General features: G+C 43.7%; 1 protein-coding gene across 2 annotated transcripts in view; it reads right to left on the bottom strand.

Moving 5' to 3' along the window:
• LOC126260932 (alpha-1,3-mannosyl-glycoprotein 4-beta-N-acetylglucosaminyltransferase A) overlaps positions 1-23,976 on the bottom strand; it is an 815,533-nt gene that overhangs the window by 137,646 nt on the left and 653,911 nt on the right. The window lies entirely within an intron of this gene.

Here is a 23,976-nt window from a genome sequence, read left to right as displayed (position 1 = left end):
AACACGTGACCATTTGTGCTGCCCTTCTCTGTATACGAGGGGCGTTTGAGAAGTCCGTGTAAAGTCCGAGAGATGGCACCACCGGTGCGTATCGAGGTCGTGTTTAGTTAGTAGCGTCTTTGGGAAGAGTGCACACCAAGTTTCAGCCATATTGGTCTATTTCTTTGTGTTTGGTATTCGTGTAAATCAAGGAAGTCGAGTGACTGTCAAAAAATGGACGAAAAAGAATTTCGTATGGTGATTAAACATTACTTTATGAATGGCAAAACGCCTCATGAGACTAAAGAGAAGCTTGATAAATATTATGGTGACATTGTACCTTCGATTAGAACAGATTATAAGTGGTTTCAAAATTTTCGGAGTGGCCATATGGGCAGAAGTGATGCTGAACTTTCTGGACGTCCTGTGGAGGTTACGACTCCAGAAATCGTTGATAAAATCCATGATATGGTGAGGGATGACAGAATAAGGTGTGAGAGATTGCTAGTCCTGTGGGCCTCTTGAATGAACGGGTACATAACATATTGCATAAACATCTGAACATGAGAAAGCTACCAGCAAGATGGGTTCCGCGATTGCTCACGCTTTACCAAATGCGGAATCGTGTGAACTGTTGCAAGGATGGTTTGCAGCTGTCCAGGTAGAATCCGCAGGACTTTAAGCGTCGTTCCGTCACTGTGGATGAAACAGGGATATATTACTATACTCCTGAGGCCAAACAACAATCTAAACAATGGGTTACCAAGGGAGAATCTGCACCAAAAAAGGCGAAGATCATTCCTTTGGCTGGAAAGATTATGGCGACTGTCTTTTGGGATTCGCAAGGGATAATCCTCATCGACTATCTGGAAAGGATAAAACTATTACAGGTTAATAATGTTCATCGTTATAGGACCGTTTGGAAACCGAGCTGTAAGAAAAGCGCCGGCGATTGGACCGCAAAAAAGTCCTTTTCCATTATGACAATGCACCAGCACACACCTCAGCACTTGTGGTCGCAAAAGTAATGGAAATAGGATTCCAACGTTTCACATCCCCCCTGTTCTACAGACGTGGCTCCCTCAGACTTCTATTTGTTCCCTAATTTGAGGAAATGGCTGGCGGGACAAAGATTTTATTCAAACGAGGTGATTGCATTAACTAATAGCTATTTTGCAGACTTGTACAATTCCTATTATTCGGAAGGGATCAACAAATTAGAACAGCGTTGGACGAAGTGTGTAAGTCTAAAAGGAGACTATGTCGAAAAATAAAAAAGGTTTACCCGAAACACTTAAGTAGTTTTTATTTTTGCACGGACTTTTCAAACACCCCTTGTACCTTCAATATCCCGTGTTAGTCCTATTTCGTACAGGTCGTACATATTTGGCAAATATTCTGGAATGTGACGCACGAGTTATCTGTAAGCATTCTCCTTTGCAGACTGATTGCAGTTCCCCCTATTCTACCAATCAATCTAAAACTACTACCTGCTTTACCCCCAACTGCGCCTATGTGACCATTCCACTTCATATCCCTGTTAACAAGGGGAGGCAACGACGCTTTTATCATGAATTTACTTCAACCTTCGTGTACCTTTAGTAGGCCATTAGAAACAACGTATTGTGCAAGTGCCAAGGTAACACTACTCTGTCAATTCCGAGAAAATCTCAAGTTTTGCGCGTGTATTATATAACCGATGTATCTGTGCGAAGGCATTGGCTGCAAGAAGTCATTGTTATCAAGTGGTTATCTCTCGCGTTTTGCGAGAAGGTCGTTGGGCGAGGCAACCGTTTGAATCCCGGTGACACTAAAATTCTATATTTTTTACCGCTGGTCACATTTAATTTGTGACATTTGAGAGGTAATATACTAAAAAACCCACGTGCATTTTCATGAAGTTGTATTGAATTTTATATTTTAACTATTAACTATTTGTAATTAAATTTTCAAGGACGAGGGACAGGCTTGGAAAACCCAAGACAAAAGTCAATAAACAATGATGCGAATGACGCTATTCACTATCAGTAACGTAGTTAGGTCACGAAGTGCCAGACCACAAGAGTAAGAGGATGGTATTTGTCAGACAGACATAGAAAACACAATTTGAAACTCCATGCAAATATTTCATACAAACATATGAGGTTTTTTTTCAGTATGTGACCTTCAAATGTCAAACTGAGTAGTGGAAACAGTGATGCAAAAAATTTATGCTTAAGTTTAGGCAGGAATCGAGCTGTCGCTAATACACGCTCGTCTTATATAGCTCAAACGCTTGACCACCATGAACTGTAACGTCCGACACCTACTACACACAGATACGTAAGTCACATATAGACGAATAAAACTTGTCTTGCGATTTCCTCGGAATTGCCAGATTAGTGCACCTTCTTATTTGCACACTGCGTTCTTTTAAGGGCATACTAAAAGTGTATGAAGTTCAAAGAAAATTTGTGGTCCCCTTGTGTTACCTCCAGGTACATGTACGAGCTTGCCGGTTCAAACTGTGACTCACAGATGGTACAGCCACAGGGTACTATGTATTTTCGTTTTGTGAGGTGCACGATTTTACACTACTGACAATTTAAGTTTCCACTCTTTGCACCGCTTTGAAATCTTATCAAGATCTGCAGCTTATTTCGGACAGTACATTATAGTTAACTCCATTATACTGAATACCAAGCACTTCTGAATTTAATTTGAAGACAGGAGATTTTCTCTGTTTGCTTAACTATATCCGATCTCCCAGAGTATTTTCCCCTCTTGTTCGCAGAGAGCAATCTTCCTGGGCCCGAACAGTTTCGGTATGGCTTCATTTCAACCTATGAGAGATTTCTGTTATGTATAAAGCTATTCGTGACGTCCGTTGTCTTGTATTGTAAGGCGTCAAGTATACCATTTTTATATGTATACATGTATGTCGTCGTTGTCTCTTCTTTCCCTCGTCAGTATCAGAGCATGAGAAATGTTTATGTTAGTGTTAACCTATTTGTTGTCAACAACATACAACTACACGGCCACGGTATCATCTGATTCCGGAATAACTAGCTTAATACAGTATAAAGATAGGGGGTTTCGACGCTGCGTTATTTAAGTGTGATATTATTCTTCACCTAATGTTTGAGACTTTAAGAACCAGCTACTCTTAATCAGGCCCAAAGCTCTACTTGTAACGAGAGCACTTGCGATCAGTCTGTCACAATATTAATAATACGGAAGGCTCTACATCACTATATGAAAATATCAATGTTCATGAAATAACAAAATATACGGATAAACAATTTACATTTTTCCTTTTATTTAATCAAATGCTTTCAAATGTTTATTTCGCGCCCACAAATCATCCACAGCTTGATGTAGAGTGTAGACATGTGCATGAAAAATAGTACACTGTTTCTGCTGATAACCACGTATGAGCTTTTGGGATGCTAGGCTACGTCGATGAACAGGTTTTAAATTGGATTTTGAAAATGATCTTACTATCAAAACCTACGTCCTCCATAATGGCTTAAATATACAACCCTTTCGCGATAGTTAAGAATTAGCGTAAATTGTATTTTCGCGAGTTTAAAGCAAACCGTCGGCGGCGCGAAAGCAGTCTTGATACCGCGACACACTCGCGACGCTCACTAGCCTGTCACGAAATTGACCTGCATGCATCTACAATCAATTTCAAGGTCATAATTCGCCATACACGATTGTGTGCAATTGAACTTCGTCCCATCAATTATTTCTGGAATCGGGGACTACTCAAGAGGACGTTATCAAGAGGACGTCGTTATCAAGAGAAAGAAAACTGGCGTTCTACGGATCGGAGCGTGGAATGTCAGATCCCTTAATCGGGCAGGTAGGTTAGAAAACTTAAAAAGAGAAATGGATAGGTTAAAGTTAGATATAGTGGGAATTAGTGAAGTTCGGTGGCAGGAGGAACAAGACTTTTGGTCAGGTGAATACAGAGTTATAAATACAAAATCAAATAGGGGTAATGCAGGAGTAGGTTTAACAATGAATAAAAAAACAGGAATGCGGGTAAGCTACTACAAACAGCATAGTGAACGCATTATTGTGGCCAAGACAGGCACGAAGCCCACGCCTACTACAGTAGTACAAGTTTATATGCCAACTAGCTCTGCAGATGAAGAAATTGAGAAAATGTATGATGAGACAAAATAAATTATTCAGGTAGTGAAGGGAGACGAAAATTTAGTAGTCATGGGTGACTGGAATTCGAGAGTAGGAAAAGGAAGAGAAGGAAACGTAGTGGGTGAATATGGGTTGGGGCTAAGAAATGAAAGAGGTAGCCACCTGGTAGAATTTTACACAGAGCACAACTTAATCATAGCTAACACTTGGTTCAAGAATCATGAAAGAAGGTTGTATACATGGAAGAACCCTGGAGTTTCTAAAAGGTTTCAGATAGATTATATAATTGTAAGAGATTTAGGAATCAGATTTTAAATTTTAAGACATTTACAGGGGCAGATGTGGACTGACCACAATCTATTGGTTATGAACTGTAGATTAAAAATGAAGAAATTGCAAAAAGGTGGGAATTCAAGGAGATGGGACCTGGATAAACTCACTGAACCAGAGGTTGTACAGAGTTTCAGGGAGAGCATAAGGGAACAATTGACAGGAATGGGGGAAAGAAATACAGCAGAAGAAGAATGGGTAGCTTTGAGGAATGAAATAGTGAAGGCAGCAGAGGATCAAGTAGGTAAAAAGATGAGGGCTAGTAGAAATCCTTGGGTCACAGAAGAGATACTAAATTTACTTGATGAAAGGAGAAAATACAAAAATTCAGTAAGTGAAGCAGGCAAAAAAGAATACAAACGTCTCAAAAATGAGATCGACAGGTAGTGCAAAAGGGCTAAGCAGGGATGGCTAGAGGGCAAACGTAAGGATGTAGAGGCTTATCTCACTAGGGGTAAGACAGATACTGCCTACAGGAAAATTAAAGAGACCTTTGGAGATAAGAGAACCACTTGCATGAATATCAAGATCTCAGATGGAAACCCAGTTCTAAGCGAAGAAGGGAAAGCTGAGAGGTGGAAGGAGTATATAGAGGGTCTATACAGGGGCGATGTTCTTGAGGACAATATTATGGATTAGAAGAGGAGGTAGATGAAGATGAAATGGGAGATATGATACTGCGTGAAGAGTTTGACAGAGCAGTGAAAGACCTGAGTCGAAACAAGGCCCCGGGAGTAGACTACATTCCATTAGAACTACTGACAGCCTTGGGAGAGCCAGTCATGACAAAAATCTACCATCTGGTGAGCAAGATGTATGAGACAGGCGAAATTCCATCGGACTTCAAGAAGAATATAGTAATTCCAATCCCAAAGAAAGCTGGTGTTGACAGATGCGAAAATTACCGAACTGTAAGTTTAATAAGTCACAGCTGCAAAATACTAACGCGAATTCTTTACAGATGAATGGAAAAACTGATAGAAGCCGACCTCGGGGAAGATCAGTTTGGATTCCGTAGAAATGTTTGAACACGTGAGGCAATATCGACCCTAAGACTTATCTTAGAAGAAAGATTAATGAAAGGCAAACCTACGTTTCTAGCATTTGTAGGCTTAGTGAAAGCTTTTGACAATGTTGATTGGAATACTCTCTTTCAAATTCTGAAGGTGGCAGGGGTAAAATACAGGGAGCGAAAAGCTATTTACAATTTGTACAGAAACCAGGTGGCAGTTATAAGAGTCGAGGGGCATGAAAGGGAAGCAGTGTTTGGGAAAGGAGACAGGGTTGTAGCCTCTCCCCGATGTTATTCAATCTGTATATTGAGGAAGCAGTAAAGGAAACAAAAGAAAAGTTCGGAGTAGGTATTAAAATCCATGGAGAAGAAATAAAAACGTTGAGGTTCGCCGATGACATTGTAATTCTGTCAGAGACAGCAAAGGACTTGGAATAGCAGTTGAACGGAATGGACAGTGTCTTGAAAGGAGGATAAAAGGTGATCAACAACAAAAGCAGAACGAGGATAATGGAATGTAGTCGAATTAAGTCGGGTGATGCTGAGAGAATTAGATTAGGAAATCAGACAATTAAAGTAGTAAAGGAGTTTTGCTATTTGGGGAGCAAAATAACTGATGATGGTCGAAGTAGAGAGGATATAAAATGTAGACTGGAAATGGCAAGGAAAGCGTTTCTGAAGAAGAGAAATTTGTTAATATCGAGTATAGATGTGTCAGGAAGTCGTTTCTCAAAGTATTCGTATGGAGCGTAGCCACGTATGGAGCGTAGCCACGTATGGAGCGTAGCCACGTATGGAGCGTAGCCACGTATGGAGCGTAGCCACGTATGGAGCGTAGCCACGTATGGAGCGTAGCCACGTATGGAGCGTAGCCACGTATGGAGCGTAGCCACGTATGGAGCGTAGCCACGTATGGAGCGTAGCCACGTATGGAGCGTAGCCACGTATGGAGCGTAGCCACGTATGGAGCGTAGCCACGTATGGAGCGTAGCCACGTATGGAGCGTAGCCACGTATGGAGCGTAGCCACGTATGGAAGTGAAACATGGACGATAAATAGTTTGGACAAGAAGAGAATAGAAGCTTTCGAAATGTGGTGCTACAGAAGAATGCTGAAGATTAGATGGGTAGATCACATAACTAATGAGGAGGTATTGAATAGAATTGGGGAGAAGAGGAGTTTGTGGCACAACTTTACTAGAAGAAGGGATCGGTTGGTAGGACATGTTCTGAGGCATCAAGGGATCACCAATTTGGTACTGGAGGGCAGCGTGGAGGGTAAAAATCGTAGAGGAAAACCAAGAGATGAATACACTAAGCAGATTCAGAAGGATGTAGGTTGCAGTAGTTACTGGGAGATGAAGAAGCTTGCACAGGATAGAGTAGCATGGAGAGCTGCATCAAACCAGTCTCAGGACTGAAGACCGGAAAAACAACAACCAGTAAAATCAGTAGGTAATAACTCAGAAGGAAGCAACGGAACATCCATTTATCACTTAAGCGTATTTATTTGTATTGATTCACATCGCGTCTTGACATCATTCCAGAACAAGAAAGAACCCAGCATACTGCACGTACTGATGCATTACAACAGCGGCTCGATGTGGCGACCATCAGAGCTTTTACAGACATTTTACAAATGAAGCATGTTCTGGTACACACTTCTCATCCCACCTGGTGTGTCTTCAGTTTCTAGTGCAGCGGCCGGAAATTGTCCCAGCGTATCTTCTTCTGCATTTACAGGAGTGTCGTAAATTAAATTTTTCACAAGACCCACAGGAAGTATGAGGTTCATTCAAATGAAACCTCGTCAGTGCGTCTACCTTTGACCTACACGTGACTGCGGTTATGGTGGCGCCGTCTATTGGTAGAGAGACTGACGCGTGCGCGCCGTTTGATGTTGCATAGCACCAGTGTGGTTTCACGCCGAAGCGAGGGTGGTCACACAAGTTATTGCCCACTACCGAACATGCAGGCGAGTAAGCAGGAACAACGAGGAGTGATTCGATTTTTGGCGGTTGAGGGAGTTCAATGCCGTGAAATGTATTGACTGATAAAGGCTGTGTACGGTGAGTTGTGGAATGGCACAAACGATTCCTTCAGGGGCGCGAGTCACTGTAAGACGATGCTCGTCCTGGACAGGCTCATTGAGTCATCATACCGGAAATGTTTGCGAAAGTGAATACTTTAGTTTTGGACACCCGCAGAATCACCGTGGACGAGATCTATCGGTTACTGGGTATTGGTGTGGGCACCGGCCACATCATAATGCATCAACACTTTGAAAAATCTGTGGGCAGTGGGTTCCCCACCAACAGACCGCCGAAAAGCGCAATGCTGTAATGGTGCTGTCTGTCATCTGCAGACGTTATGATGAGGAGGAATACGGCTTTCTGTCACGTATTGTCACAGGTGACGAAACATAGTGTCACCATTTTGAACCTGAAAGCAAGCGTGAGAGCAAGCATGAGACTTCACCGCCACCGAAGAAATCAAAGGCTGTGCACACCAGTTCTGCTGAGTTCATTATGTCCTCCTTTGCCCACAAGGTCCCACTGCTTGTAGAGTATCTGGAACGGGGAATCACCAACAATGCCCAGCGTTATCAAGCCACTTTACAAAAACTTAGACGAGCCATAAAGTCGAAACGCTGAGGCATGTTGTCCAATGGCGTCATCGACCTGCATGAGAGTGCCAGCCCACACACGGCCAATGTGGTGAAGACGACATTGCAGCTGTTTCGGTGGGAAACGTTCGAACATCCACCGTGCAGTCCCGACCTTTCACCAGGAAACTTTCAGGTGTTTGGACCTCTAAAACAAGCTATTCGCAGACATCGGTTCGCAACAGACAACTAAGTGTGTGACTGGGTCTAGGCCTGGATCAGACAGCAGCCTACTAACTTCTTGAAGGATGGAATCGACCAGCTAGTATCGCAACGCGGTGTGCCAACAGTTTTGGCGACTATTTTTTAGTATGTGTACTGTGTATAAAATGTTGAGTTAATAAAATCGTTACGTCAGGTTGCCCTCCATGGGGTGGGTGCACGCAACGACTGTGGTTATATTGGGTTAGATAGAGCAGCAATCAATCGTAGAATTAAGTTGCTCTAATATGAGATTTATAGTCACAACGCAGATCAGATTTCGACCTGTGTCAGGTCATTATCAATGCAGTGCGGAATTGCAGCAGTTGTTCGGGCTCAAGTGAATGTTTACACATTTCTCACTCTCTTTGAGAATTGCTTTACATTAGAACGTTCTAAACGGGGTACTAACAGTAATAGGCAGCCCGAGTGGCTGACTAGTGAGGTAAGGATATCTTTTAGAACAAGGCGGGAATTGTTCGTGCTCAAGTGAATGTTTACACATTTCAACCATTGAAATGTGTAAACATTCACTTGAGCACGAACAACTGCTGCAATTCCGCACTGCATTGATAATGACCTGACACAGGTCGAAATCTGATCTGCGTTGTGACTATAAATCTCATATTAGAGCAACTTAATTCTACGACTGATTGCTGCTCTATCTAACCCAAAATAGTTACGGTTTCTTTACACTAGTGACCGGGTATCATTTGAATGCCCCTTTGAGTTAACAGGAGTTAAATCCTGCGATCGCAGCGGCCACGTGGTTGGGCCCTCTCTGCCTATCCATATTTCGCCACATTCTCTTCCGAGATGTCCCCGTACCGCACGTTGGAAGTGCGGTACAGCTGCCACACACGGGTCCAAATACGTTCTGCACGAAGTATTCAGGAGTAGTTAGCTTGAGTGAAAGGAGGTATGGCCCAATGACATGACCGTCCCGAATACCTGCCCACAGGTTTAATACCAAACCGTTGCTTGACATCCGTGAGCATGCGTGGCACAGGGCCTTTCGTCTGCCCAGACATGGCTGTTTCGCGAATTCAGAACACAGTCCATAGTGAACTTACGTTACTCTGTGAACAGAACTTCACGCAGAAACAAGGTCGTGTCGATGCAGCAGTGCAGGGACCACTGAAGTAGCCAATGTGTTGTGGAAAATCGGCTGGACCGTAGCCTGTACCTTTGTCATTAGTATGGATGTAATTGTCGCTCACGCAGAACGTCCCAGACTACTGTGACTGACACCCATTAATTTTGTATATGATTGTGCACGAAACAGGATGTTCGTAGATATCCTAAATTCATATGATCTGATGCAGATACTGTTTTTTCCAACTAGGGTGCAGGTGAACAGTAGCACAGCCATGGACAATATTGTTATTCATTCTCCATTACTAGATGGGCATTCTGTTAGTAAAAGCGTGAATGGCCTTTCTGACCATGATGCACAAATTTTAACACTAAAAGGCTTTTGTTCTCAAACCAATGTCGTATTTAATTACAAACTATGTAGGAAAGTTAATCCAACAGCAACAGAGTTTTTTACACCTTGTCAAGGAATAAGTGTGGCAGGATGTTTAAGTGCCGATAACATAGATGATAAATACAATGCTTTCCTTAACACATTTCTCACTCTCTTTGAGAATTGCTTAACATTAGAACGTTCTAAACGGGGTACTAACAGTAATAGGCAGCCCGAGTGGCTGACTAGTGAGATAAGGGTATCTTTTAGAACAAGGCGGGAATTATATACAAAATGTTAGAAGTAGTCACAATCAAGCTATAGTAGCTCATTACGAACAGTATTGTAAGGTGCTTCAAAATGTTATTTGGAAGGCAAAGAGTGTGTGGTATGCAAATATAACAGCTAATTCATAGGATAAAGTTAAAACCATATGGTCAGTTGTGAAGGAAGTGTCTGGTCAGCAGTACAAGATCTTTGATATAAAGTCAGCTCGCAGTAAAAATATTTATGTTACTGATAAATCAGATATATGTACAGTATTTAACAATCATTTTCTGAGCATTGCTGGTGAGTTTCAACCGGAAAACGTTCAACTTTCTTGGCAAAGGCCTTTTCGAGATTGATGTCTGAAACATTCCTCTGTGATACAGACAAGAGGGAGATTGAGTCAATTAAAACACTGAAGACCAAGGACTCTCATGGTTATGATGGAGTGTCTAGCAGAGTATTAAAGTATTGTGCTGCACATGTTAGCCCTGTATTTAGCCATATTTGTAATTTTCTCTTTAGAAATGGTCAGTTTTCTGAGCAATTAAAGTACTCAGTAGTAAAGCCACTTTATAAAAAGGGAGAAAGGGAAAATGTAGATATTTTAGACCTATTTATATGCCATCAGTGTTTGCAAAATTTATTGAAAAGGCTGTGTATGTTAGAATAATTGATCCTTTTATATCACACTATTTGCTATCAATGTACAGTTCGGCTTTAGATGTCGTTTAACAACTGAAAATGCAATATTCTCTTTTCTCTGTGAGGTACTGAATGAGCTAAACGAAAGGTTTCGAACGCTTTGCTATTTTTTGATTTAACTAAGGCATTTGATTGTGTTGATCACAAAATATTGGTCCAGAAGTTGGACCATTACAGAATACGGGGAGTAGCTCACAACTGGTTCACCTCTTACTTTAGCAACAGGCAGCAGAAGGTCATTATTCACAATGCTGATAACGGCTGTGACGTGGGGTCTGAGTAGGGTACTGTCAAGGGGGGAGAGGTGCCCCACGGATCAGTGTTGGGGCCACTCCAATTCCTTATTTACATAAATCTTATGCTCTACCTTATTTATATAAATCTTATGCTCTATAGTATTAGAGGTAACTAAATTGTTTGCTGATGACACTAGCTTGGTATAAAGGACGTTGTGTGCAACATTGGCTCGGTTTCAAATTGTGTAGTACATGACCTAAGTTCATGGCTTGTAAAAAATAAACTCACGCAAAATCACAGTAAGACTTAGTTTTTACAGTTTCTAACACACAACTCAATAAAACCTGACGTTTCAATTTCACAGAACGGGCATATGATTAGTGAAACTTAACAGTTCAAATTTCTAAGTGTTCAGATAAATAGTAAGCTCTCGTGGAAAGCCCACGTTCAGGATCTTGTTCAAAGACTTAATGCTGCCATTTTTACTGTTCGAAAGGTATCAGAAGTGAGTGATCGTTGGACACGAAAATTAGTCTACTTTGCTTATTTTCATTCGCTTATGTCGTACGGTACTATATTTTGGGGTAACTCTTCCCATTCTGAAAGGATATTTTTGGCTCAAACTGGCGGTTTAGGCAATAAGTGGTGTAAGTCCACTAATCTCTTGTCGACCCCTGTTCACGAGTCTGAGTATTTTGACATTGGCTTCTCAAGATATATATTCCTGTCATTTCTTGTTAATATTATCTTATTCCCAAGAATAAGCAGCTTTCATTCGGGTAATACTCGGCAAAAATCAAACCTGCATTTGGATCGCACATCCTTAACTCTTGTGCAGAATGGTGTGCAGTATATCGCTGTATCCATTTTCAATAAGCTACCACTCGAATTCAAAAATCTTAGCAGTAATCCACGCGCTTTCAAATCGAAACCTAAGAGTTTCCTCATGGGTCATTACTATACTGTCGAGTAGTTCCTTGAAAAATTAAGCTGATTCTTGTTGTATTGTTGATTGCATTTACTTAAACTTATGGACTGACTTTTTTCGGGTTCATAAATCTTTATTTTTATCTATCTGTTATTACTTTTATGTTGTAATTTCATGTACTAATACGTTCCACGACCTTTGAGATTTGCTCCTCAATTTGGTCCTACGGAACTTTACGTGTAAATAAATAAAAAAACGCAGTTGTTCAAGTACTCGTTGACGGGTTCTCTTCACCGCGATGCAGCAAGAGATTTTCAAATTCGGGTTTGTGCTTTGCAGTAGAGCACTATAGTCCGGCATCATCGAGATGAAGGTACCTATTTCTCGGAGTTGCTGCGCAATTGGGGCAAAAAGTTTGTACGATGCCGTGCTACTTTGCGGAAAACTTCGAGATACAGCCGACTAGCAGAGTTTCGTTATCTCGAGGTTCGCCATACACGAGGAACATGTCGGTGTATTCCAGAAACAAGTACCGAACCACGTTTACCGTATCAGAGACGCACAGGCATTGAACAGGTGTCGCAGCTAGGCAGGCGTTAACTGACATTAGGTGACCGTCTGACGTTGTACGCGTCATCCTGTTTACCCTACTGCATACCAGCAACTCTGACTTTTCGTTTGCCTTCAGCAGACGTGGAGCGTTACACATCTGAATTGAAACAGTCGCAGAACGGTAACTGTACTTTCCCGGGCATCGTTCCTATTCAAAATAATATGTACTCATTCCTAAGTCCTGTAAGTTCGTATGGTTCAAATGGCTCTGAGCACTATGGGACTTCTGTGGTCATCAGTCCCCTAGAACTTAGAACTACTTAAACCTAACTAACCTAAGGACATCACACACATCCATGCCTGAGGCAGGATTCGAACCTGCGACAGTAGCGGTCGCGCGGTTCCAGACTGTAGCGCCTAGAACCGCTCGGCAACCCGGGCGGCAGAACTTCGTAACTGGAATATCCGACAATCATTTATGTGAGAGCAAGTTATGTTGATTGGCTCTTATTTGAACGTGCCCCCTCTGACTTTCAACAGTGAAACCTCCCCGTGATGCAGAACGCCTGGGTCGTGGCGTCTGCCACTGGAATTTGATGGAAACCTCCGCTGCAATCTTGCGCTTATTGAACGATCCCGTACCGAAACGCACCGCCCTTCATAGGATCTTCATCTCTTCTATTAACCCCACTTTATGAGGGTCCGAGACTGATGAGCACTACTCAATCGATCGAGTCAGTACTTAGGAACCTACCTCTTTCGTGCATTAATTATTCCCTTACGATTCTTCCCGTGTATGTAGGCTGCCAACTGCTCTTGCTAGAACTAGTTGCGGGTCATTATCTTGCAAGTAGCTTTAGTTCACTTTCGATGTTTACTCTTAGGGCTCTTACGGTGCTTACTGCTTCCGGTGGTATATTTTCTACAGCGTAATGTAACTAGCATCTGATCGTACAGTCTGAATACAAAGGTACCTGTAGTCTGTGTGCCGATTCGCCGCGGTGTCCAGCGCACTACAGTGTGTTCGGAAATTTCCCTTGTGAACTTTTAGAGGGAACGAGTACGTAACATTCTGAACAGGACCCCACGTCCCTTCTACGATGGTTTCAACGTGTCCATGTCTGCCGAGGGAAAGAGGAAAGTCTCAGACTGCTTGTTCCGGTATGCAAAAGGCTGGACGGGATGGAGGGTACGTCTTCTATGTACTACTGCTTGAAGGGTCGTATGCAAAGTTTAGTTTACGAGACTCCTATAGAGACAGAGGAACATCTGGTCACTACAGTAGAAACTGAAGACATACTAGGTGGGATGGAGAGTGTGTACCAGAACATACTTCATATGTACAATGTCTGTAACAACGTGTGTAATGCACCGTTACTGTTCTGTACGTACAGTATCCGGGGTTCTTTCTTGTTTCGGAATAATGCAAACAAAATGTGTAAGTGTTGATGAGGATGATGAGGATGATGAGGTCCCATACTCAGAGGAGCGTAGGGGACGATGCGGGAGGCCAGCATCGCTGACTAGGCAAGGTCCTAGTGGGGGTGGTTTGCCATTGCCTTCCTCCAAACGTAATGGGGATGAATGATGAAGACGACAAAACACCCACTCATCTCGAAGCAGGAAAAATCCCTGACCCCGCCGGGAATCGAACCCGGGACCCATTGCGCGGGAAGCGAAAACGCTAACGCAAGACCACGAGCTGCGGACGTTTAAGTGTTAGTACCAGCACATGTGATTAAGTGATAAATGAATGTTTAGTTATGTCTCCTTTCGAACTGTTGCCTAATAATTGTACTGCGTCGCGCCTAATTCAGTTCCTCAACCAGAAGTAGAATAAATACAGTGCACTTGTCATTTATCCTTAAAAAGAAAGTGGATGGGTTAAATGTCTGAATTGCAAGCGTCACAGAACGTAAACAGTACGTTTCCGGATATAGATTCCTACTCAGAAATATTATGTACTCAATCGCCTGTAAGTCCAATAAGTTACAGGAATTTCCTAACACCCTGTACACACGCCTAATATTGCACATAGAACGCGTGTTGGCCTTTCAACGTGCAGCAGTGCTATTAACGAGAACGTCACACGCGCCCTCTTAAACTCTCAGTATCACGCGATTTAAAAGCAATTATTCGATAAATATACCCTACATTTTGCCTACTGCCATGTTAAACCTTACGTCTCTTGCCAAAACGCAGCGGGGTTTACACAATGTCACCTCACTAACATACTAATGCAGTTGCAAACGATACAATCCTGAAAAAGTGGCTTATCAACTGAGGAAGCGAGGACAGGTCAGGTCAATAGCTAATTAAACAGCACATCGTCGGTGTGAAGATAAAAGTGTAATTTCTTCACTTATGCTCATTTCACCAGCTATCTATGACCCTTAAAATCTTTTCCATTGAAATGTCTGTAGTTACGGTTATATAGCGGTAGATAAATTTCCGCACGTTAACCATATGGCAATATATTGTCCTCTTTGCGTGCTGTCAAAAACTCATCTTAATATCTCGAACCGTTTAGGGCAGTGGTCGTCAAACTGCGGCCCGAATTAAGTATTCTTGCGGCCCGTGGTTTTTATACGTATTTTATCGTAATATGAGTCTTGCAACTAACACCCGAAGACAAACACGTCAACTCATGTAGTTTTCCTGCTCAGCAATAAACAAAAATACTTAGAAATATTATGTTCACATTTCCTTACGGGAAAGAGTTTAGAATCTAGACATCACTAAAAATCTGGTTGTCAAAACAGTGCGCGTCAGCACTCGACTCTTGTGACTACATCCCTATAAATACAACAGTTGTCAAGTGGCACACAACACAAAATTCTTATTCTTATGTTGGTCGATGTTAATACCATAAACATAAACATGGCAGACCATTGATGTGGCTCATAAGCTAACCGCATGCAAATACACATCGGCGAGTACTGTTTGTCCGAAAAATCACGAAATGGACTACCAACATACCACGGTCTTGGCACAGACACCTAAATAATGGGACAGCGTTGTTAGAGAGGCTATCGAAATTCGTACCAGGGACGGACTCATCAACCGAGATTGCGGCTACAACCTCTGCAGGGCATGGGAACCAGCATTGAGTCTAATTAAAAGACGCTCAGCAAAGGAAACGAACGGGCGACCAGGGCGGACGAGGCGATTACACCGACGCCACCACAGACGCCGACGGCAGCGTCTCACCGACCGCTGACGCGCGGGCGCGGACCGCGGAGAGAACGCCCTGTGAGGGGAGGGGAGGGGATTTAAGACGGCCGCCCGCTCCCACACAACTGTCCCCTCAACACCATCATCCCCCTCCTGTCCCTCCTTTTCAACTTCTGCCTCTCCCACAACACCATCCCCACAGCGTGGAAATCCGCTAAAGTCGTCATGATCCCCAAACCAGGCAAACCCAAATCAGACCCCAAATCCTATCGCCCCATATCCCTCCTTGACGTCCTCCGCAAGACCTTCGAAAGAATAATTACAGACAGACTCACACACTTTACTGACAAGCTCCAACTCATCCCTCACCTCCAGTCCGGCTTCCGAAAACTCCACTCCACCAATGATCCCCTTCTCCGACTCACATCAGACATAACAAGACACCAGAACCTTGGACAGTGCACGCTCGCTATCTTTCTGGACATCGAGCGAGCATTCGACAAAATCTGGCATGACGGACTTTTATACAAGCTGCTTAAGACAGGCTTCCCACCGCAGACAGTACGACTAATCAAAACCCTATTAAACGACAGACGCTGCCAAATCCACATCAACCAAACCACCTCATCCCCTTTCCGTCCCGAAGCAGGAGTAGCCCAGGGTGGGATTATCTCCCCCCTGCTCTACTCCCTGTACACCATTGACATCCCCACCCCGACAAGAACCACCGAACAACTCCAACTATACGCAGACGACACAGCATACTGGAATTCGGGACCCTCGATAAACACCATCAACAACCAGACAGCGACATACCTGACAAAACTAGAAGACTGGATGCGACAATGGCGCATCAAACCCAACCCCACCAAAACCCAACTTATCCTATTCAAACACCGCAACATACACAAAAAAACAAACCAAAATCCCGACCACATCTCCCTCACGCTGTGGGGCACCCAGCTCCTCCCCTCTTCCAACGCCAAATACCTAGGCGTCCACCTTGACAAGTATCTCAACCTAAGCAACCACATCAAGGAGACCCTGAATAAAGCCCGTCAACGACAACACCTCATACGACGGGTACAAGGCAAATTTACAGGCTGCAATGATAAGTCAGCTGTAAATACCTATAAAACCTTCGTCCGTCCACTATTTGAATACGCGGCAGCGCCTCTCGCCTGCATCTCCAAGACCCAAGCAGAAAGAATCTTTCGCACCGAAAGGCGAATACTTCGCAGCATCCTACGACTCCCACCCTCCACCCCCAGACAAGAGGTCTTTGAGGAAGCAAAAATCACCCCTGTCCAAACAAGATTAGCCATCCTTAGAGCCCGCTATGGGAAAACCACCCTCACCTCCCGACCTGACCTACACACAATATACACCCACAGACCCAGACACAGAAACAAACCCAAACACAAATACACCTACCCACCAAGAACAATCATAAATAACACCCTCCACACCTTCCCTGACACTATACACCAACACGAACACGCAAGACAATTACACATACAGAACAACGACACTCCTACCCCCCCACACCTCCAGGCGTTGAACCCCGACCGCCCGCCACCATAAACCTTACCGAATCGATAGCAACAAAACGGCACATAAACCTAACTCCACTGTCGCCCTGACTTTTGTACCCTTGTACTTTTGTATTTATATTTCTATTTTCATCTCTACCACTAGCTCCATCTCTAAATCTCTAATTCTATTTGACTTCTACAGCTTAAAAATTGTAAAAATTGTAATTAGTCTGTAAGATAACAAAACAATTGTAAATTGCCAAACTCTATTTTAGGGAAACAGTAACTAGTATGTAAGTTAGCATTAAGTACAAAATAAATACAGAAAAGAAAAAATGTAATACCCTCATCTCTGGCCCCAATAGAGCAACAAGCTCTCCAGCGGCCCATCCGCCTCCCTTCAGGAGCGGAAATGAATAGTATAAAAAAAAAAAAAAAAAAAAAAAAAAACCCACACACGCACGCACTCCGCTGCTCGACTCGCTGCGGCTCGCACCGTTACGGTTACGTGTTTCACGTTTACGCTACTAGCCAAACGCCATGTCCGGACGCGGAAAGGGAAGCAAACTTGCTGCTGTGGCAAAGCTTCTGCTCACGTTGGCAGGAGACGGCCGCGGCAGCAACAAGAAGAAGAAGCGCAGCCGACCGCAGCACAAGAGGCAGTGCTACCGCTGCCAGAAGATGGGACACGTCGCCAGGACGTGCAGGGACGTAGTCGCGTGTCTGAAATGTGCAAAGGCACATGATACACGCGACTGCGACAAGCCGCCACACGTCGCACCATCGTGCGTTAACTGTGGTGGCGCGCACGCTGCAAATGCACGCAGCTGCGCATATCTGAAGCAGCGGACACCAACAACCGCCAAGAAAGCGGTCCATGAAGAACAGGCAGCCATCCCGCCACCCCCGCACATCGGGGGAAACGGGGCGGCCGCAGCCCCGCCCAGCGCCGCCACCGACGACGCCGTTTCCGCCTTCAAAGCCGCGATGGCGGCAGAGAGAGCGGCAATGCAGAAGGAGGTCGTCGGTCTCCATCGGCAGCTGCAAGAGTTGCGGGAAGAAATCCGGCTGATGCGAAAGAAGACACCCGCCCCCGTTGCCACCCCCACGGTGGTACGACAAGTTGGGGTGGATGTGTCCACGCAAACGGATCTGTCCACGCAGACGGATGTATCCGCGCAAACGGACGTCGCCCCGGAACCTGTAGCAATACAGGAGACCGGGGAGACGCCCATGGACGTGGCACAGTCCGTCTCGCCGCCGCCGACGCCGCCGGAAGTGGTGAAGCAGCCGCTGCAGGACATACAAGAGGCGGGAGGGATGTACTCCACAACCATCCCCTTCCAGGACGCCACCAACCTCCCAACGGTCATGAAGAAGATCGCGACCATGGTGCGCGATGGGCGGTACAACGCCCGAAGAAAGCCGTACCTTTTCGCGGACGCGGACGGGAAACGGAAGCCGCCGCTTCCACACCGGCCGATTGAGATACGTGGCGGACATCGGGCAATTCTGCTCGAGTTCGTCACAAAGAAAGACCTCAACACCATCAATGCGAACCCGGTCTTCACGCCGAGCGACTGGGGATACATCTTCGACGACGCAGTCGTGAGGCTGAAGAACGAGGTTCGCGACGGCACGAGGAAGCTGTCTGCAGATCTACAGACAGCGCTGCAGAACATCTCTCGCGAGACGAAGAAGATGTAAAACACCGAAGTCCACTAGTATGCCTGCATACTAGTAGCCAGGACAGGATCGACACCAGACAACGAGAGGACACACCACACAGTGAGGACACATCACCATCGCATCGTCAGTAACAGGAGGAATGACTGTAATAAGTCTAGACTCCTACACCTCGGGCCAAGGACGCCCGTCTGTAAAGCGTAAGCGTAAGCCAAGAGCTCAGTTCGTCAGCGCACCTGGCGATGGCGGCATGTCTGATCGCCGAAATATTGTGCCCGTTGGACACTATGGACCGGCAGTACACCCGTGGATTGTTCAAGCATGGTAGACCATTGTCAGCAACCACACAATTTTATCTGACCAAGAAGAAAGATACATCTAACAGTTGCCAGCGGTAATTATTTGTCCCGTAGCGATATCGAATGTACATTTCCATTTGTAAAAGGTGCTAATGCTTAAAAGCTTGTAAGAAGGCTTAACTTGTCAACTACTAAATAATAAATACCAATTTTCAACTGTCAGCTGTACCTGGTTTCTTCGTCGAATAAACTCACTGGAGGAATTTTAGTAGGCACACGAAAAGTCGGTCGGCCACCTCTGAGATGAAGCCGAGACATGAGGCAGATACGTGGCTGACGGGTGAAGAGACACGACAGGAGGTATACGTTTTTCTTCGTCTTCCACAGTTGACAACTCATAGGCTTGCGTTTGACGTACCGATCGCTTGCTATGGTATAAATTTCAACTGAAGATAACACGGATTCGTCAACGAACATTGTAGAGACGGTAGTCTTCAAAAGAGGCACATATTTGAAGCAAGGAATATGAAATTAAATTAAGGGTGTTTGAACACTTACAACGCAATTAGCAGAAGAGGAATGCATTCAAAACAATTGGTAAATATTTGTGGTCGTCTGTCGTGTTACATAATGCATTTAAACGTAAGTACAATTACAGTTATTTATCAATTAATTACCCGCTCTGACAGACAACCTAACATTTCAAAAGGCAATTTCTCTGTCAGAACTTTGGAGACGCTTGGTCTCCCTCTACGATTTTTACCCTCCACCTTCCCCTCCAATACTAAATTGGTGATCCCTTGATGCCTAAAAATATGTCCTACCAACCGATCCCTTCTTCTAGTCAAGTTGTGCCACGAACTCTTCTCCCCAACTATATTCAGTACCACCTCATTAGATATGTGATCTACCCATCTAATCTTTAGCATTCTTCTGTAGCACCACATTTCGTAAACTTCTATTCTTTTCTTGTCTAAACTATTTATCGTCCATATTTCACTTCCATACATGGCTATACTCCATACAAATACTTTCAGAAACGACTTCCTGACACTTAAATCTATACTCGATGTTAACAAATTTCTCTTCTTCAGAAACGCTTTCCATGCCATTGCCAGTCTACATTTTATATCTTCTCTACTTCGACCATCATCAGTTATTTTGCTCCCCAAATAGCAAAACTCCTTTACTACTTTAAGTGTCTCATTTCCTAATCTAATTCCCTCAGCATCACCCGACTTAATTCGACTACATTCCATTATCCTCGTTTTGCTTTTGTTGATATTCATCTTATATCCACCTTTCAAGACACTGTCCATTCCGTTCAACTGCTCTTCCAAGTCCTTTGCTGTGACAGAATTACAATGTCATCGGCGAACCTCAAAGTTTTTATTTCTTCTCCATGGATATTAATTCCTAGTCCGAAGGTTTCTGTTGTTTCCTTTACTGCTTGCTCAATATACAGATTGAATAACATCGGGGAGAGGCTACAACCCTGTCTCACTCCCTTCCCAACCATTGCTTCCCTTTCATGCCCCTAGATTTTTTATAAACGCGATCTGCTTTTTGTACAAATTGTAAATAGCCTTTGGCTCCTTGTATTTTACCCCAGCCACCTTCAGAATTTGAAAGAGTATTCCAGTCAACATTGTCAAAAGCTTTCTCTACATCTACAAATGCTAGAAAAGTTGGTTTGCCTTTTTTTAATCTAGCTTCTAAGATAAGTCGTAAGGTTAGTATTGCCTCACGTGTTCCAGCATTTCTACGGAATCCAAACTGATCTTCCCCAATGTCGGCTTCTACCAGTTTTTCCATTCTTCTGTAAAGAATTCGTGTTAGTATTTTGCAGCTGTGACTTATTACACTGATAGTTCGGTAATTTTCACATCTGTCAACAACTGCTTTCTTTAGGATTGGAATAATTATATTCTTGATATCTGATGATACTTCGCCTGTCACATCCTGCTCAACATATGGTAGAGTTTTGTCAGGACAGGTTCTCCCAAGGCTATCAGTAGTTTTAATGGAATGTTGTCTCCTCAAGGGCCCTTGTTTCGACTTAATCTTTCACTGCTCTGTCAAGCTCTTCACGCAGTATCATATCTCCCATTTCATCTTCATCTACATGCTCTTCCATTTCCATAATATTGCCCTCGAGTACCACGCCCTTATATAGACCCTCTGTATACTCCTTCCACCTTTCTGCTTTCCCTTCTCTGCTTAGAACTGGGTTTCCATCTGAGCTCTTTATGTTCATGCAAGTGGTTCTCTTCTCTCCAAAGGTCTCTCTAATTTTCCTGTAGGCAGTATCTATCTTACCCCTAGTGAGACAACCCTCTACATCCTTACATTTGTCCTCTAGCCATCCCTGCTTAGCCATTTTGCACTTCCTGTCGATCTCATTTTTGAGACTTTTGTATTCCTTTTTGCCTGCTTCATTTACTGCATTTTTATATTTTCTCCTTTCATCAATCAAATTCAATATTTCTTCTGTTACCCAAGGATTTCTACTAGCCCTCGTCTTTTTACCTACTTGATCCTCTGCTGCCTTCACTACTTCATCCCTCAAAACTACCCATTCTTCTTCTACTGTATGTCTTTCCTCCCATTCCTGTCAATTGTTCCCTTATGCTCTTCCTGAAACTCTGTACAACCTCTGGTTTAGTCAGTTATCCAGGTCCCATCTCCTTAAATTCCCACCTTTTTGCAGTTTCTTCAGTTTTAATCTACAGTTCATAACCAATAGATTGTGGTCAGAGTCCACATCTGCCCCTGGAAATGTCTTTCAATTTAAAACATGGTTCCTAAATCTGTCTTACCATTATATAATCTGAAACCTGTCAGTATATTCAGGCCTCTTCCATGAATACAACCTTCTTTCATGATTCTTGAACCAAGTGTTAGCTATGATTAAGTTATGCACTGTCCAAAATTCTATCAGGCGGCTTCCTCTTTCATTTCTTACCCCTAATCCATATTCACTTACTACGTTTCTTTCTCTTCCTTTTCCACTATTGAATTCCAGTCTGCCTTCACTATCTGAATAATTTCTTTTATCCCATCATACATTTCATCAATTTCTTCATCATCTGCACAGCTAGTTGGCATATAAAATTTTACTACTGTAGTAGGCGTGGGTTTCGTGTCCATCTTGGCCACAATAATGCGTTCACTATGCTGTTTGTAGCAGCTTACCCGCACGCCTATTTTTTTTATTCATTATTAAACCTACTCCTGCATTACCCTATTTGATTTTGTATTTATAACCCTGTATTCACCTGACCGAAAGTCTTGTTCCTCCTGCCACCGAACTTCACTAAATCCCACTATAACTTTAAGCTATCCATTTCCATTTTTAAATTTTCTAACCTACCTGCCCGATTATGGGATCTGACGTTCCACGCTCCGATCCGTAGAATGCCAGTTTTCTTTCTCCTAATGACGACGTCCTCTTGAGTAGTCCCCGCCCGGAGATCCGAATGGGGGACTATTTTACCTCCAAAATATTTTACCCAAGAGGACGCCATCATCATTTAACCATGCAGTAAAGCTGCATGCCCCTGGAAAAATTACGGCTGTAGTTTCCCCTTGTTTTCAGCCGTTCGCAGTACCAGCACAGCAAGGCTGTTTTGGTTAGTGTTACAAGGCCAGGTCAGTCAATCATCCAGACTGTTGCCCCTGCAACTACTGAAAAAGCTGCTGCCCCTACTCAGGAACCTTGCCGTTGGTGGGGAGGCTTGCGTGCCTCAGCGATACAGATAGCCGTACCGTAGGTGCAACCACAACGGAGGGGTATCTGTTGAGAGGCCAGACAAACCTACCTCAGGAACCACGCCTGTAAACAGATACCCCTCCGTTGTGGTTGCACCTACGGTACGGCTATCTGTATCGCTTAGGCACGCAAGCCTCCCCACCAACGGCAAGGTCCATGGTTCATGGGGGGGGGGGGGGGGGGGGGGGGCCTTACGTAGCCTACCAATTAACAGTAAGATCGGTATATATGTGGCTCGAGGTATCGCTTCACAATGACAGTCCCGGCTCTTTAACGAAAAAGTTTGACGAACACTGGTTTAGGAAATACAACGAAAGTTACACGTATTTCATTCTTGCTGTATCATTTGCGCCCGTGACCTCAAATGAAGCCGCTATCCAAAATTAGTTTTCTCGAAACTGGAGGTACAGTATATACAGATCTCCTCTAAACTTTAAATAAAAATTCAGCATGTTAGATAAATTTCGTACGCAGCAATATACGATCTAATATGGAGCAAACACAAAATCAAAGTGTCACCTATTTTTCATTGCAAGCTTTTCAAATTTCATGCAGCGTTACTTAAACGTAAGCGATCATAATAGCTATCGCTATGAACTAAATGGGGACTTTATCATGAAACTGAAATATAATGCTGTACTGAAAAAATTCAATTTTTTTTTTGTGAATAGTTTCTTTAAACTCGTCTGAGTGACTGCAAGGGGCGTTCCTAGATACTAGATGCACACGTGCTAGTGGGATAAACGCTAGGGGAATGAAGGGATGATGTATATTCTAATAGTAACGGATCTCTTCGCCTATTCCTACGCAATATGCTACACTCATTTACGTTCATCATTTCATGTACCAATCGCCGATTCTCTATATGTCTTTGTCCATTTCGGTGCGTTCTTCGGGCGTTGCAGCCTTCCTATAGACAACAGGAATGCCAGTGAATAACTTTATTGATCCTCCGACATCCACTAGACACAGTAGCGCCCGTAAAGCGCTCCCATGAGGCACAGCCGAAATAAAGTGTTGTTCC

Source organism: Schistocerca nitens, chromosome 5 (genome assembly GCF_023898315.1).
Source record: "Schistocerca nitens isolate TAMUIC-IGC-003100 chromosome 5, iqSchNite1.1, whole genome shotgun sequence".
Lineage (NCBI taxonomy): Eukaryota > Metazoa > Arthropoda > Insecta > Orthoptera > Acrididae > Schistocerca > Schistocerca nitens.
This window is presented reverse-complemented; position numbering and strand designations above follow the sequence as displayed.